This window comes from Uloborus diversus, chromosome 9 (genome assembly GCF_026930045.1).
Source record: "Uloborus diversus isolate 005 chromosome 9, Udiv.v.3.1, whole genome shotgun sequence".
Lineage (NCBI taxonomy): Eukaryota > Metazoa > Arthropoda > Arachnida > Araneae > Uloboridae > Uloborus > Uloborus diversus.
In genome coordinates, this window is record NC_072739.1 from 18,388,158 (window position 1) to 18,405,533 (window position 17,376).

General features: G+C 32.5%; 1 protein-coding gene across 2 annotated transcripts in view; it reads left to right on the forward strand.

Moving 5' to 3' along the window:
- Positions 1-3,486: 3,486 nt before the first annotated feature.
- LOC129230075 (septin-7-like) overlaps positions 3,487-17,376 on the forward strand; it is an 84,769-nt gene continuing 70,879 nt past the window's right edge. Inside the window, exon 1 of one of the 2 annotated variants that reach the window (XM_054864464.1) lies at positions 3,487-3,848. The gene's annotated coding sequence lies outside the window, so the exon portion shown is untranslated. The remainder of the gene's footprint in view (positions 3,849-17,376) is intronic. The other variant, XM_054864465.1, reaches the window with a different exon arrangement.

Below are 17,376 nucleotides of genomic sequence, written 5' to 3' on the forward strand. Positions count from 1 at the left end.
ATATTCCCTCAAATTTTCATATAAAGTTACATTTCTTTAAGCAGACAGGTTGGTACGTTGGGAAAAGCACGCGCACACACACACATATGCATGGTTTGATATGGAAGAATGCTCTGAAAAACTTTAAGCTCATTAGAAATTATTATACTTTTGAAAATGAACAAAAAAACTCAAACTAGCGGTAGCCCAGTGAACGCACCCAGTCAATCCTTTGAATTTTGATACGCTGAAAAGAAGTAAACTGGAGAACCAAGTACCAAAAAAAAAAAAAAAAAAAGGTTTTCATTGATTCCATGTACTATTTTTTCGAATTTAAACAAATGAACTTTGAAAATTATCATAATAAAATTCTTGTAACAGGGGCGTCAGCTGACCCTTCGACCCTCCCCTGAATCCGCCCCTGTTGAGGAGGTCATCTAGTAATATATGCTGCAGTGGAAAGGCAAAGCGCAGTATTTGCAGATATGAGTTTTCGAGATATTCGAAGGAACGCGTTTTGGATTCTATCCTAACAACAGGGAAATGTTGAAATTGGACGATTTTTTCGGGTTTTATTTTCAGCAAGCTTGTCCAATGAAGCTAAAGTACTATAGATGACAAAAATGCACAAATGCAAAAAAAAAAAAAAAAAAAAAAAAAATGCAGGTGTTGAGCTAAATGCACAAATGCAAAAAAAAAAAAAAAAAAAAAAAAAAAAAAATGCAGGTGTTGAGCTTCACCTTCCCACGACAGAATGTTTTCGACATTTCAGCGAATTTTTTCGCCTGTGCCACATCGAAACCATTGGATGTCAAGGAAGTAAAACATAACATAAGCTAAATCAAAATATCTGTAGTTACTTTTAACATATGCATAAAAGTTTGAACTCATAAGATTTTGAAAGCATTCATTTTGTTTAAGACTAGCAGTACCGCACGGCTTTGCCCGTAGTGGAAGAAATTAAAAGATCATTTGTTTCGCCTGTATATTTACAAATAATGGTAATGAAGTTCTCGCCAACATGCTATATTAATTTGCTGTCCATGTTATGTTAATTTGCTCGTCCATGTTATGGTAATTTACTCGTCCATGTTACGGTAATTCGCTCGGCAAAATGGGCTTAAAATTGGAATAGAAAAAGAACAAAATCGAATTTTCGAAAAATCGTTTCGAGGTGCTCACAACTATGCTACGAACTAATTTTGTGCCAAATTTCATGAAAATCGGCCGAACGGTCTAGGCGCTGTATGCGCGTAACAGAAATCCAGACTTTCAGCTTTTATTATTGGCAAAGAAAAGAGAGCCCAATAATTGTTGCACTGGGGGGGAGGGGGGGAATGTCAATGAAACAAATGTGTGGCGTAGATATGGATTTCTTTCGACGTTTATTTTCGGTAATAAGAAAGATAGTTCTTCGCGGATTTTGTGATCAAAATTTTGCATAAGTCGCGTTTCTTATGTTGTTGGAAAGAATCAGGTATTAGCATCTCCGGATCTCATAATTTCGGTTTTATTTATTTTTTTAAACGAATCCCAGAATTCTGGTAACAAAATATTCGTATAATTTACCCGTGAATTCCGGGGTAGGGGGGGGGGGGGTTCAACCGACAAATTCTGGAAGTCCAGTTTTTTAAGGGGTCACAATACCTCAAAAATGAACAAACCGTCAAAAAATATTTTATTGCTTATTTCAAAGCTACAAATTATTCCAAACACAGGGAAAAAGTTTCATCGCTTTCGTTCAAATATTTAAAAAGTTATGAGTAGTTTTAGGTCAAGCCCGCTATGTGTTCTTATGCAAAAGAAAAATTTTAAATTGCTTTTTCTCGGTGATCTTTTTTTTTTTTTTTTTTTTTTGTGTTTTCATGTCATTAGAATCCCTAAGGATATTTTTCTACTAAAGATACAGTTTTAAAGTAATACTTTTTGCAGTCAGGATAATATATTTAACAAAACTGTGCATTGGATAAGCATTTTATAAATTACTCAAAAGTTTAGAGCATGTTATACCTTTAGAAACAAATTTAAAGAGAATAAAATTACGATTTTTTACGTAATTAATCACAGAAAATGTTTCAATACATATATAAACAAATGAATGCACAGATTTTTAGAGATGAATATTGTGATTGCTTAGCAAAAACCTTTTTTTAAATAAGTGCAAAAACAAAAAAGCCTTAGGGATTTTAAAAAATTTAAATTTCCTTAAATTTTTGAATTTTTAAAAAATGTGGGCAATATTTTAAGATTTTGAAAATAAATTATTGGTTGCGAAATGAGTGTGTATGTTATGGTTTCAAAGAAAAACACAATGTTCATGAATTTAAAAAAAAAATGTTCAAAAGATACTGTGACACCTTAAATTTTTTTATATTGTGTGCAACTCTCACAAAATGCAGTAACAAAATATTTCCTGAGAAGCTAGCAAAACTGATGTTCAAGCTAGGTGGTTTCAAATGCGGGAAGCAAGAGCGAGCAAGTGAGTGCCAATATAAACAAAGGAAGTAAAATTTATCTAATCTCGCATCAACAGTAAATGCAGCTTAACAATCGCCGCATTCAGTAATTGAAAAAATGAGGCGGGAAATTTGCTCTCGAGCTGAATGTTTTAAACAATTTTTTTTTTAGCAGAAAAGTATTTTGGTGTAATTTGTTCACAGAAATTCCAAATGATCACTATTTGGGAGCCTATTGTTGTTATTATTATTATTTAATTCCAAAGTGTATCCTAGACTCATTTCAGGGTCATAGCGAACGGGGAGGGTTAGTCAGCTAATTGTCAGCCCTGGATTTTAACTCTGGATGTAAAGACATCCGAAATTTCACCCACATGCTCACTTGGTTTGAATTGAAAAATGTGTTCCTTGTAACCCCGAAACATGTGTATGCAGTAATCTGCAAGTTTTATGCAATTTTCGTTATTATTTCTTATTTTTAGAGTTGAATATACCACAGCTCATTGCTTCTCCAGAAATTCCTGATGTAAGAATCATCTTTTGTTGCTCGTCCCATTGAAAAAAAAAAAAAAAAAAAAAAAACTTTCAGAAGTATTCGCATTTCTCTCTTAGGAAGTTCCGATGTACTTAAAAACAGGGACATGCACAAAGGGGAGGGGGACGGAAGAGACAGCCTTTGGCCCTGGCCCCAGGGGGATGGGGGCCTGAAATTTTTAAAAAGGGGTGAAATACATGTAGGGATGTAGGGTAAACAATATGGGGGGGGGGCGTCAACCATCTGTCTATCGAATACATACGACGGGCATATCAACCATTTTGTCACCAATAGAATGGAGTTGCAGAACATGTAAGAGCCGAAGGGAGGTAAGAAAACTAAAATTAATTCAAATAAAATAGATTATTTTTTTTTAAGAAAAAGAGAAAGTAAAATGAAAAGAGAAAAAAAAAACATTTTTTATCCAACGCTGATTTGTTGAGGAATCGCTCAATCAAGATCATTTCCTCTCCTGTGTTCCTTTGAACTCGGTGGGCGGGGCTCCGCTCCGCTCTCGCGCCGTTTACGCTCTTCTCTGAATCAGTTCACTTCTGAAGTTCCAAGAGTAGCAGACGATTTCTTGCGGCGTGATGAAGTAAAGAGTGCTTTAAACACTCCATCAGTTGAAGTAGATTACTCGTGTGGGGTTTTCTATTATTGCTGCGATTACGGTTGTGGTCTTCACGACGTCATATCCTTAATTCATTTGTGCGCCTGCTTCTGCTACCCTTGATTTGTCAGTTTTTTATTCAGCTGTTTTGGAAACTTTCTTTGCTATTGTTCGTAGACAAAGTGGGTGTGCCCATATTTGATTTTAATTTTTTTTGGACTTTTGTGGAATTAATGCGTACTTATTGTCGTCTATGCTGTCCTACGAGGTAATACTCCTTTTTTTATTTTCAACAGTTTAAGAAGTTTGTTATTTTATTGCTGCAATGAATATCATTTTATGATGTGTGAATATTTTTTCCTATTTGTGTAGTTAAATGAAAAAATATTATGTAATAATTGAGATTTTTGCTTGAAAAATATTTTAACGTGTATTCATGAATGGATAGTTTTGTTTCTTATCACGTAAATAACTTAAACATGCTGTTTAACCACACGACTCTATTCATTTAAGTTGCTGTTTTTAGATATACAGTCATCTCGTGATAACTCGAAGCCTTAAAACTCAGATATTCCTTCATTCCAAAGTTTTCATTGGGTGTCGAATCTGTTGAGGAGGCTGGAGGAACTCCCAAATTACCAATAACTCGATGGTTTAGCAGCTATCGCGAGTTGACTAGCAAGAAGCAAAGTGTCAGTGATTTTAATGGTTTTTATCCAATAATTTTTCTTTAAAACATCCTTGTTTGAATCAGTTTCAGCTTTAACCCCAAGATGCTGAAAAATCCAAGTTTTTTTGCAGGGGCGTGCACAGAAATATTGAGGCTTGTCACAAATGACTTTTACGGCCCCCACCCTCCCCCGTCCCTGCAGAAATTTCATGGTTGTTAGCAAGGACGTGCACAGGGAAGGGGGGAGAAGTAACACCTGTTGTTTGCAGAAGGCCCTACATTTTTTAAATGAGGGGTGAAATATGCGCAGGGACGTAGAGTTGAACAATATGGAGGGGCCCGTAAACTTCATTTGTGACGGGCCCCTAAGTTTCTGTGCACGACCCTGGTTATTAGTATTTTTCTTTGTCAGTACTACAGTGAAACCTCCCTTAACGGACACTCCCGAATAACGGACACCTCTAATTAACGGACATTTTTGCAAGTCCCAGTCCCTCAATATAGGCCATTACATGTAATTCACTCTGAATAACGGACACTCCGAATAACGGACAGTTATTTCACAAAAAATTTCCCTTGCGATCGTAGCACTTCCGGTTATTTTTCTTCTTTTCACAGAATATCTTAGTAACTGCTTGCCTTACAAAACTTTTCATCCTCCACAACTGATATTCCCCCCCCCCCATTTCCTTATCACTGTTTCTTGGAATTAAAAGGGTGGTAATTGGCAGAGGCAGCAATTGGGGCTTAAAAGTTGGGGGCAGAAAAAAAACGAATTAAAAGGCATGGTACTTTTTGCGGGCAGCAAAAAAGAAAAAGAAAAAAAAAGTCATAATTTTGTAACGGCTAGTTTTGAGAGTATTGAAGCAGATAAGTGAAAACTGATGTCAGTCTAACAATTAACATACGTTTTTCTTAAGATTTTAATGAATTTTGTACACAATAACTATTCAAAAGTTAAGATAAAAAAGAGGAAACTGGGCGGTTTTTCTAACTAGGGCTCTCGGGAGATGCAATTGAGCCGACCGGCGCCGGTAGTAGTCGGCTTTAAGGCGCCGTGGTTTCGTTGGGTTGTTTAATTTTTAGACATGAAAAAGATTTGCCCATATTCAAGGTCATATTGCCAACTGTCAATTATGCAATAGTGATACTTGAGATAAAATAAATAAATTAACCATAAAAAGCGTGTGTGTCTGGGGGGGGGGTTGCTCCGCCGAATCGCCGCCGTTGGTAATGCAAAAAAGAGATGTCAAACTGTTTTAACTGATTACTTTAATTGATTAAATGCTTTTTAAGACAAGTGTGTGCTGTCAGTATACCTTTATTAAGAAAAAATAGATTAATTACACTTGACGTAAAATGTAGTAAACCTTTCGCAATTGTTTCGATTGTGTTCTACAAAGGGAACAGCAGTCCATTTTGAAAAAGGTAAATTAAGTAGTTCCTCCTAATAGCGGACACCTCCCAATAACGGACAAAACTTCTAATCCCTTGACTGTCCGCTATTCGGAGGTTTCACTGTACTTTCCTTGTTTACTTTTTGATTTTTTCACCTCTTTCTTTTTTTTTGTAGTGATTAAAAGGATATTTTTAATCGTTGTTTCTGTGCGCAGCAAAATAAAAAATCAGTTAGGGTACATGTCCCCCAATTGGTCCCGTTATCCCTTCAAAGTTCCTTTTTTAGTTTCAAGTCCCTTAAAGTCGTTTTTTTTCTTCAAAATCTAGTATTTTTTTCCCTTTTTTTTCTACAAAATTTCAGTTTTATTTTGCGTTGTTCCCTGAAACTTCTTTCATCCATTTACATTTTCCCCTGAAGAATCGATGTTATTCACACTTACCACAATATTTTGAAAATTTTGAATCAAATCTGGGCACTACAGCTCGAATTCTAAACTATTGGCGGGTGTAATCAATTCATTCAGCTAACTTCTTGTTCTTAACTAATTTATATATCCATATATATATATATATATATATATATATATATATATATATATATATATATATATATATATATATATATATATATTTAAAAAAACTGATTAATCGGCTAAAATGGACCAACTATGTCGGTAAAGTAGCCGATTATCGATTATTGCCGATTAATCAGTGCATTCGTAATTTAAAAGTTAAGTTTTATGTCTCTGTTTTTAACAACTAAGGGTCTTTTTTTCAAAGGATAATTAAAAAATCTGTTGGGAGCCCTGTGATGAGAGTAATAAAATAATAAATACAGAAGCAATGCTTGGCAGCGATATTGTGATTGAATAGGTCATACAGACATATTTGTTAACCAGGGCTTAATTTCTACGAAAATAAGTGCAGGAGCTCATAATCCCCAAAACTTTTCTTACACCTAAATTTCGTAAACATTTTATACTCAAATCGTTTGCGTGCAGGAGAATATTTTTGTTATTTTTCCAAAAGCAAAGTGTTGATCAGACTTGACATAGCCCCACTTATAATCAGGTTTTAGTATTCACAGATTATTAAAATGAGTTCTTTTAACTTAAGTTTATGGTTACCATAATAATAATATCGTTAATGGTTTTCCATTCTTGCTTTAGCACTTTTGATTATTAGGGGGAAAAAAAGGCTACTGAACTCGGTTAAGTTCTTAAATTCATCTCTTAATGGGTTATGCTGACAACTGAACACAGTGACTCGATTGTGGTCTGCTGTTTTATGTCGCCTCATCGTTTTCAAAGCGTTTCCGGCTTTTTCCATGTTAGTCTTCTTGAAACTGATCTTAGGCTATCTTGATTTTTGCAATTGGCAACTTATCTTCTCGTTTGTTTACCGTCTGGCTCTTGTTTAATGAGAGTTGGTGTTTATTTTAATGAGCGTGCTAAATTCCATGTGCGCCATCTATCTTGTTTATTTTTAGGTTATTATTGCAAAATAAATTATTGTTGATAAGATTTGCCTATCTACTCGTTATCACTTCGGGCTCTCTTTTATTAAGTTTTATTGGCTGACTGATAACATGTGGAGTAATCAAATAGCGGAGTTTGAACGAGTCGCTGATTTTATAATGAAGTAGCGATTGGCAACGTTGCGAACAGAAACTAAACAGGCTTCGCAAGATCGATAATTCTCCTTACTTTAGCTGAATTTTCTCAACTTCTACAAAAATTTTGAGAAAACTTCCGATTTTTAATAACATGAAAATTTCCTTGTTATTTAATAATAATAGAATTATGGAACAGTGAAGCACTTTAACTACCTAGGTGTGACATCACCTTTGACCACGACAATGATGTCCAAAACAAACTACAGTAAAACCTCGTTAAGTCGTCACTCGAGGGACCAAAAAATTTTGACCACTTATGCGGAGTGACTACTTATGTGGAGTGGGAAATAAGGAAGGGAAAAAAACTTTTCACAAGTACTTTCATGAATAGCTGTAAAAATCAGTGAGAAAAACCAAAAGCCTGCGTAATCTATGTCTATAAATTAATGGAAACTTTAAAAAGAAGGAAAAAACACATTATAGTTACCTAGTTTTATTTTCTTTTACTTATACATTACTTAATCATAATAACTCATTTTAATATACTTACTGTCCATTAAAATAACTCATCAGTGTTGACTGATGAAGTTGTTGCTTACTGAAAATAACTGTCTTTTAACGTACTTCAAGCTTTAAATTCTGCGTCTGTTGTACCTATAACGAATGTTAAATACTGACAAACGTTCTTCAGGTATTAAAATTTTGTCTGCCTTGCTGGATGGAGTTTGATTCATATGATTGGTACTAGACAAAGTCGCAGCAAGAAATATGCTTTGAATGACCAGAAGTGAGGAGCGAGATTTCAAGGAAAAATGACTATCATACAGCATTCTAAGTCTAACGCTAGTATCTAAGATCCGATAAGAAAAGAGAATTTTAGAAAACAATTTTTGAGTGAATAGTTAACTGGGGTAAAATTAAATTTGGTGACCAGTAAAAGAGGATCATTTTACATTACTGTGAATGAGACCTTGTCGGGACCAAAGGAAAACGACGCCTTAAGCGGAGTAACCACTTAAACGGTTGACTACTTATTGAGGTTTTACTGTACATAGGTTTCAACACTTATGTGGAACCCTAAAGGGAAAAACAAGAAAGGAAACACAACTGAAGTTCTATAAGGTTATGGCGGTGCCAAACTTACTATACGGCTCCGAAACATGGCCTTTGAACACCCAAGAAACTAGTAGAATTCAAAGCAGCAGATATGAAGTATTTGCGATCACTGAATAACTGCACTATCCTAGACAAAATAAGGAATAAATCTATTCGAAGGGAAATACAGATATTCAGCCTCAATGAAAAAATTCCAGAATATCGTAATGATTGGAAAAACCACGTTCGACGCATGACACGAGGAAGTCTTCCAAGAGCTGCCTTTTATTACAGACCAAGAGGCAAACGAGGCCGTGGTAGGCCCAGGAAACGGTGGGACGACTAAGAAGCCGGAACAGGCTATATGCCTAATCCTTGATGATGATGAAAATTTCCGGATATTGCTTTTTACTGTAAACGGGAAAACGCCAGCATTGCGATCTTGCGAATATTGCACAGGTAAAATTCGTACAGTAGGGAAGTTTCCGATTTTTCAATTTTATTTTTATGTGATAGAGTAACATGTATGAACATCGTAGGTGAAGAAAATTTTGCGATACGATAAGTAATTTTTTTTAATTAATTTTTAAAGTTCAAGCGCTTGTGACGTCAAATGGCATAGGAAGTGACGTCATGCGCTCTTCCGATAGGGGAGAAACCGAAGGACGTGCATTCGACTTCGAAGACGAAACGTAAAAGGCTTATCTCCTCGCATTTAACTCCTCGCGTTTCTGGAACATTAAACCTCTCATCCTCTCGGAAATATTCGAATATCATCATTGATGTTACTTGAGGAAGATTATTTAGATTGTGCTTTAACGAATCCGGCATCCACAGTGTGTTCAAAAGGATTATTGAATTTCTAAAAAATAAAAATATCAGCAGTAGGGGAATAATGAGAGTTCTGCAACAGGAGGCGGTGGCGGTAGTATGCATCTGCAATCCGCCTCCCCCTCCCACTCTTCCTCCCACCGCCTCCTCCACTTCCTCCCCACCCCCTCCCGACCTTGGGGTTGACCCTCCCCACGACCGGGGCCGCCGCGAGAACCCGTAGAAGGTGACGAGGGTTTTTCCCGCGTTTTAGATATTTTTCCCGCGTTTTCGGACTTAGAATATTTTGAACTTGTTGTCATGGTATCCACAAAGTTTTTACTTTTTGGATGGCAACACTTGTTTGAGTTTCGGTTTTGGAATGGCAACACTTGTTGTCATGACAACCAGAGTTTTTAGTTTTCGGTTGGCAACACCTGTTGCTATGCTTTAACTTATGCGGTGTTTAACGTTCATGGCGCCATCTATTGAGAGGTTTATTTTTATTTTTTTTTTATTTCTACGAATTAATTTATTATTATTTTTACAGAGTGTTGAAGTTGGGAATCGAACACCCAAACTTTGAGTTAGCAAAAACGTATGCTAACCACTATGCTATATTTTTCATTACTCTTTCAGTCTTAATGTGAATCTGTACCATGACAACGAATATTAAATTAATTTTAAAACCATCAGTTAATTTACTCTTTAGTACTAATCATGGCATATCATTAACTGAATTTCAGCTCATAATTGAAACTATCATCATTATTATTATTATTTTTCATAATAACAAAGTTTTCACTTAAGTAAAGATTTATTTAAATACAACCCATTCGAGATTTTAGATTTATTTCAATGCTTTGTGGACTTGAAATATATTTTAAACTTTGATTTTCTTTTTCATGCATTTCAAACTTTATCCTTTTTATTTTTTCTAACTTGTTAAATTTTCTTAACTAATTTCTTTTTTCTTTGTCAAATTTACAAATAATTTTTCTAACTTGTAAAAATTTCGAAGAAATAATTTTCTTAACTAATTTTTTTTTTTTTTGACTTTCATAAAACAAAATATTTTTTCTTATTTGTTAAATTTTCTAAGAAATAATTAACTTAAATATTCTTTCATACATTTTGAACTTTAACGTTTTTTCCTGTCATTTAGCACTTTGATTTTTTTTTCACTATTTTAGCGTTTTTCAATTATTTTCAGTCTTTAACTATTTTCTTAGCTTTTTAGTCTTTAACTAATTTCAAGCATTTCAGACTTAGATTATTTTTTCGTGATTTCGATTTTTTTAGTATATTTTAGAGTTTGATCATTTTCCCGCTTGTTTTTACTTTATCGTTTTTTTTCCGATATTTTTAAACTTAGAAATTTTACGCAATTAGTGACTGGAATTGAAACCTCAAATTTTTTCGAAACATTATCAGGTCTACAATTTTTGCAATCATGTCAAACTTGCAATCAATTTACTCTTAGTAGTAATTAACACTTATCATTAACAAATTTTTACGGATTTTAAAAAATCAACTTAATTAATTTTTTCCAGTAAGCAAATTTCGCACTCAAGTTACATTTCATCACTGCATATACGTTTCAAGAGTTTCATTGAATTTATCACATTCCATTTAATTAACTCTAATAATTACTTTTTCATTAATACTTAACTTAATCATTTTATCATACATTTATTCCAGTTACAAAATTATGCTTAAAAGTTATTTATTTTTCTTAGCACAAGAGATTTTAACATGTTCCTACTAAAATGCTTTTCACTCTAGTTTGAGTTTACTAAAATAGCAACTCATTTACGATTTAGATTCATTTAATCGTCTTTGATTCTTTTTCATTATTATTATTTTACATTATCACATACGTTATTATTTTTATACATTTATCCATTTAATTTTCCAAAATCTACAATCAATTTACTCTTCGTATTAATTAACACTTATCACTATCAAATATTTTCATGAATTTTAAAAATTATCTTCTTAAATAATTTTTTACTGTAACCAAATTTCCCACTCAAGTTATATTTTATCACTACATATGCTTTTCATGAGTTTCATTTAATTTATCGCATTTCATTTAATTAACTCTAATAATTATTTTTTATCATCGATATTTAAGTTAATCATATTTTCCTTTATTTATTTTTCATGCAAACACTCTTGATGGAATAAAACAAAATTTTCAACTTTCATGAATTAAATCCCCTCTGACTAATTTATTTTACTTTACCATACTTTACTATTTTACTTACTGCGTTTTACTATTTATCATTCATTACAGCTTTTCCAAAATATTACTTTACAACCAACTAATTTCATTAACAGAATTTTCATTACAATTTATAAATTTCACTTTTATTTAATTATTTTTACCTACGGTAAAATAAAACACATCACATAAAAAAGTTAAACATCAATGAAGAACCCGAGAAATGTTAAAATTATAAGTCGAGTATCAAAACTTCATGTCAGCAAAATTTTAAAAATAGACTTACCGAAAAATAATTTCTACTGAAATTCATTTCAAAACTTGGAATCAATTTACTCTTAGCATTAATAATCACTTATCATTAAGAAATTTTCATGGATTTTAAAAATCAACTTATTTAATTTTTTCCAGTAAGCAAATTTCGCACTCAAGTTACATTTCATCACTACATATGCTTTTCAAGAGTTTCATTTAATTTATCACATTTTATTTAATCAACTCTATTAATTATTTTTGATTAGTATTTAACTTAGTCATTTTTATCGCTTAGTATTTAACTTAATCATTTTCTTGCTTGTTTTTACTTTATCGTTTTTTTTTTTCCCGTTATTTTTAAACTTAGAAATTTTTCACAATTAGTAACAGGAATCGAACCCACAAATTTTTCGAAACATTATCAGGTCTACAATTTTCATCCAACTAATTTATTTTAAAAACTTGCAATCAATTTACTCTTAGTAGTAATTAACACTTATCATTAAGAAACTTTCACGATTTTAAAAAAATCAACTTATTTAATTTTTTTTAAAGTAAGCAAATTTCGCACTCAAGTTACATTTCATCACTTTATATGCTTTTCAAGAGTTTCATTTAATTTATCACATTTTATTTAATCAACTCTATTAATTATTTTTTGATTAGTATTTAACTTAGTCATTTTATCGCATAGTGTTTTACTTTATTATTATTATTTTTTTTTTCATACAAGCACTCTTGTTAGAATAAAACAAAATTTTCAACATTCATGAATTAGAATCACTTTGACTATTTCATTTTCCCAATAATATTTTACTTTAACAACTAATTTCTTTAACAAAATCGATATCATTTATTTTAGTCTTTATCCTTTTCGAACGATACATTCAAATGGACAGCTATACGTTAAATTAAGAAACTTAATCTAAATTTTGACAAATTAAGTTATAGCTAAATACTGACTAAAATTAAGTACAAAAGACTAACCTTTTTGGGGTGAAATCCCTCAAGTACCAGCTATCGCGAAGTTATTTAAAAACAGTGAATGAAATTGTAATAAGTGGATTGTTAATTATAACTCAATCTCACAAATTACAACTACATGCATGTTTTATTTGAAATCGCTGCATACGGCTGTTTGCCCATCGTCGATTTGCAGAAGGCATGCCGTGAAATCACAAATCAACGCGGCTGTTGAAAAAAAAACTCCAATAATCCCAAAGAACTTCCCATCGTCCACACTCACCGAGGCGAATTGAGAAAATGACTTTATCAATATTGCTATCTACCCCTTTACCGATAACAGATTACAAACCCCACGTGCGAGTATTATTCACCACCTGGCCTACGTCTTTCAAGTGATGTCACTGTTTCTGACCAATTAAAATTAGTTCACGTTTCTCAAATATCAAGCACATAGATCGGCAATAGCCTGATGTCTGGTTTTCCAAACAAAATTTTAGATTTTAATTCGTAGTTTCGAATTAATTTCTTTTTCATTTCAAACTTATATAAAAAAATTTCCAGCTTGTAAGAATATTTCTTTCAAAAACAGATTTTTGATTCAAAACAGTATTTTTTCAAACTTGTAATATTTTTCTACTTAGAAAATGAAATCAAAAATTTTTGTTTTCTTTAATCATATAAAATGTTTTTAAAAAATAATTTCTCAAACTTGTAATATTTTTCCACTAATTAAAAAAAAAAATCAATTTTTTTTTTCAATCATATAAAAATAAATTTTTATTCTTACAACAATAAATTTTTCCGCAAAAATATTTTTTTCAAATCAAAATAATAATAATAATAATATTTTTGTAACATATTATTTTTTTTCTTTTCAATCTTTTTTATTTTTCGCAAAACTATTTTTTTTTTTTCAAAAATTTTCAAACTTACAAAATAAAATTTTTTCAACTGAATCTTTAAACGAAATGATTTAATTAAATTTAAAACTCAATATCACTTTACTCTTAGTATTAATAACCAATAGCACTTAACCATTTACTCTTCGCACTCTAAGTATTAATTAACACACATGCATTATAAATAATAATAATAATGTTTAAGATACTTACAAATCATCTACTCAAGCTTTCAAATATCCATCTAGCATGTTATTGTTCATTCGTGTGAGGGAACTTGTAATAAAACTTTACTCATCAACCGAAATTATAAGCGAAAATATCACATTTTCAGCACTTAATATAATCCTACAATTAACAAATTGGTTTTAACTTTGAATTTAAGAAAAATAAAAACTATTACACACTTAGTAACATATCTATCGATGTATATTATTTCATGACAAATCACAAATAGGTGAGGATCTTTTATCGATCATGTGACCAACTAAGTTAAGAAAGAGCATCCTTATCTCATATGAGAATTTATAAGTCTTTAATATTTCTCTTTAATGTAAGTGTATTCATACGTACGAGTTTGTGTATGTGAATATAACTGTGTATTGTTTTCAAACCATTGACATGTTTAAGCTTTACGGTTCTAATTTTGACTTTCCACTTAGCATTAGTCGAAGTCCTTCGCATGTATTAAACTATAGAAATATCACAAAAATTATATTTTCATTCAGTCTTAATTACAAAACCATACAATAACATGAAGACAACACCGATAGTATAAAGATTACTTACAATAAAGTGCATATAAAGAATATATGTAAGAGTGATTTCAAAGTATAATCCATCAACCATATTCAACATCTCAATAAAAACACAAGTCTCTTTTAAAATGATAAACACAATTTATTCACACACACAGTAAAAGACAATTAAAAAAACTTACATCTTTAAGTAAAACTCTTCAAAACTTTCAAGCGTATTTTTAACATCGATTGCATCAAATAAATCAGACACATGACATTTTAAACATGGACTATCAACATTCAAAGTAACGAAGTCACGAGTCAAGTTTTCCCAATTAACATTAAAAAGAGCCTGTTCGAAAAAAGTGTCGAACTTCCGACCCCTTGTTAATGATTCACATCCATGCACGCTCATGTAAAAAATGAATCCATTTTTACAATCCACACATTCTTTTTTAGAAAGGTAGTTTATGTTGCATATGAGCTCATCAAATAGTCACTTACGTAGAGAATCAGCCAGTTTACCAACTTCTTGTGATGTATATGTGCTGATTTTATCACATCGACAATCACAGGGATATTTTTTCTCAATTTCCGGAAGGATGTACTCTTTTAGAGTATAAGTCATAAGTTTGTCTTTGACACTACGTGAGATACAAGGGGACGCGTAGCACAATTTGTCAATCTGGCTTTCCAAAAGTAGAACTCTATCAGGTATCAACTGGAACACTTCTCGTTTCAGTTTGAACAATCTTTGCACACTAACACAGATGTTACCATTCGCACTCGACTCTCCTTTTTTATAACAAAAGCGAAATCACGGTCTTCGATTAATTTTTGATTTATATTTTTACGTAGGCTTGAAATTAGTGATCTCCACACATCTGGTTCTAAGGAAATACCATCCATAGTTGGTCGAAAAATACCATCTTTCCCACACGTATATCTTCTAATATGCACGCGTGTACGTTTCCGAAAAGCATTCACCTAAAGTGAAAATACAATCACCCAAGTGTATCATATCATCAGGCTGTGGAGAACCCTCAATGTTCATTTTCATGTTCGTTGCATCCCATCTGTTCATCTTCAGGCTTCAAAGTTTCAGAATGATTTTCACCAGCGTTAGTCATTCTTAACTCTCATAGGATTAGGAGTCACAATACTAAAACAACTTCCTGTGAACTTAAAAAATAAATCAAACTAGGTTTTAACACTAGCTGGTGAAGAAAAATCCTAAGTACATAGAATAAAATTTCACGATCTCTTTCAAAGCTCAGAATCACCCTGAAAATGATTCTCCAAACATCCACTATAAACCAATGAATATTCACTTTAACCAATGAGAAGTGTACATAAATCTCTTGCTACTGACGTCATAGAATATCACATGAACTTTTGAGCAGAATTGTGTTGTTTTACACAGTATTCAGATTTTTAGAAAATGCCAACACTTTGACTTCCAAATTCATCCTGACCTACTACGAGTAATTTTAAGATGGTAGCAGGTTTTCACATCACACCGAATGTCGATGACGGTTTCGCATCTCATGCAAATTGACATGATCAATTACACGTGATTGATCATGTCATGCGTGAGATGCGAAACCGTCATCGGCATTCGATGTGATGTGAAAACCTGCTACCATCTTAAAATTACTCGTAGTAGGTCAGGATGAATTTGGAAGTCAAAGTGTTGGCATTTTCTAAAAATCTGAATACTGTGTAAAACAACACAATTCTGCTCAAAAGTTCATGTGATATTCTATGACGTCAGTAGCAAGAGATTTATGTACACTTCTCATTGGTTAAAGTGAATATTCATTGGTTTATAGTGGATGTTTGGAGAATCATTTTCAGGGTGATTCTGAGCTTTGAAAGAGATCGTGAAATTTTATTCTATGTACTTAGGATTTTTCTTCACCAGCTAGTGTTAAAACCTAGTTTGATTTATTTTTTAAGTTCACAGGAAGTTGTTTTAGTATTGTGACTCCTAATCCTATGAGAGTTAAGAATGACTAACGCTGGTGAAAATCATTCTGAAACTTTGAAGCCTGAAGATGAACAGATGGGATGCAACGAACATGAAAATGAACATTGAGGGTTCTCCACAGCCTGATGATATGATACACTTGGGTGATTGTATTTTCACTTTAGGTGAATGCTTTTCGGAAACGTACACGCGTGCATATTAGAAGATATACGTGTGGGAAAGATGGTATTTTTCGACCAACTATGGATGGTATTTCCTTAGAACCAGATGTGTGGAGATCACTAATTTCAAGCCTACGTAAAAATATAAATCAAAAATTAATCGAAGACCGTGATTTCGCTTTTGTTATAAAAAAGGAGAGTCGAGTGCGAATGGTAACATCTGTGTTAGTGTGCAAAGATTGTTCAAACTGAAACGAGAAGTGTTCCAGTTGATACCTGATAGAGTTCTACTTTTGGAAAGCCAGATTGACAAATTGTGCTACGCGTCCCCTTGTATCTCACGTAGTGTCAAAGACAAACTTATGACTTATACTCTAAAAGAGTACATCCTTCCGGAAATTGAGAAAAAATATCCCTGTGATTGTCGATGTGATAAAATCAGCACATATACATCACAAGAAGTTGGTAAACTGGCTGATTCTCTACGTAAGTGACTATTTGATGAGCTCATATGCAACATAAACTACCTTTCTAAAAAAGAATGTGTGGATTGTAAAAATGGATTCATTTTTTACATGAGCGTGCATGGATGTGAATCATTAACAAGGGGTCGGAAGTTCGACACTTTTTTCGAACAGGCTCTTTTTAATGTTAATTGGGAAAACTTGACTCGTGACTTCGTTACTTTGAATGTTGATAGTCCATGTTTAAAATGTCATGTGTCTGATTTATTTGATGCAATCGATGTTAAAAATACGCTTGAAAGTTTTGAAGAGTTTTACTTAAAGATGTAAGTTTTTTTAATTGTCTTTTACTGTGTGTGTGAATAAATTGTGTTTATCATTTTAAAAGAGACTTGTGTTTTTATTGAGATGTTGAATATGGTTGATGGATTATACTTTGAAATCACTCTTACATATATTCTTTATATGCACTTTATTGTAAGTAATCTTTATACTATCGGTGTTGT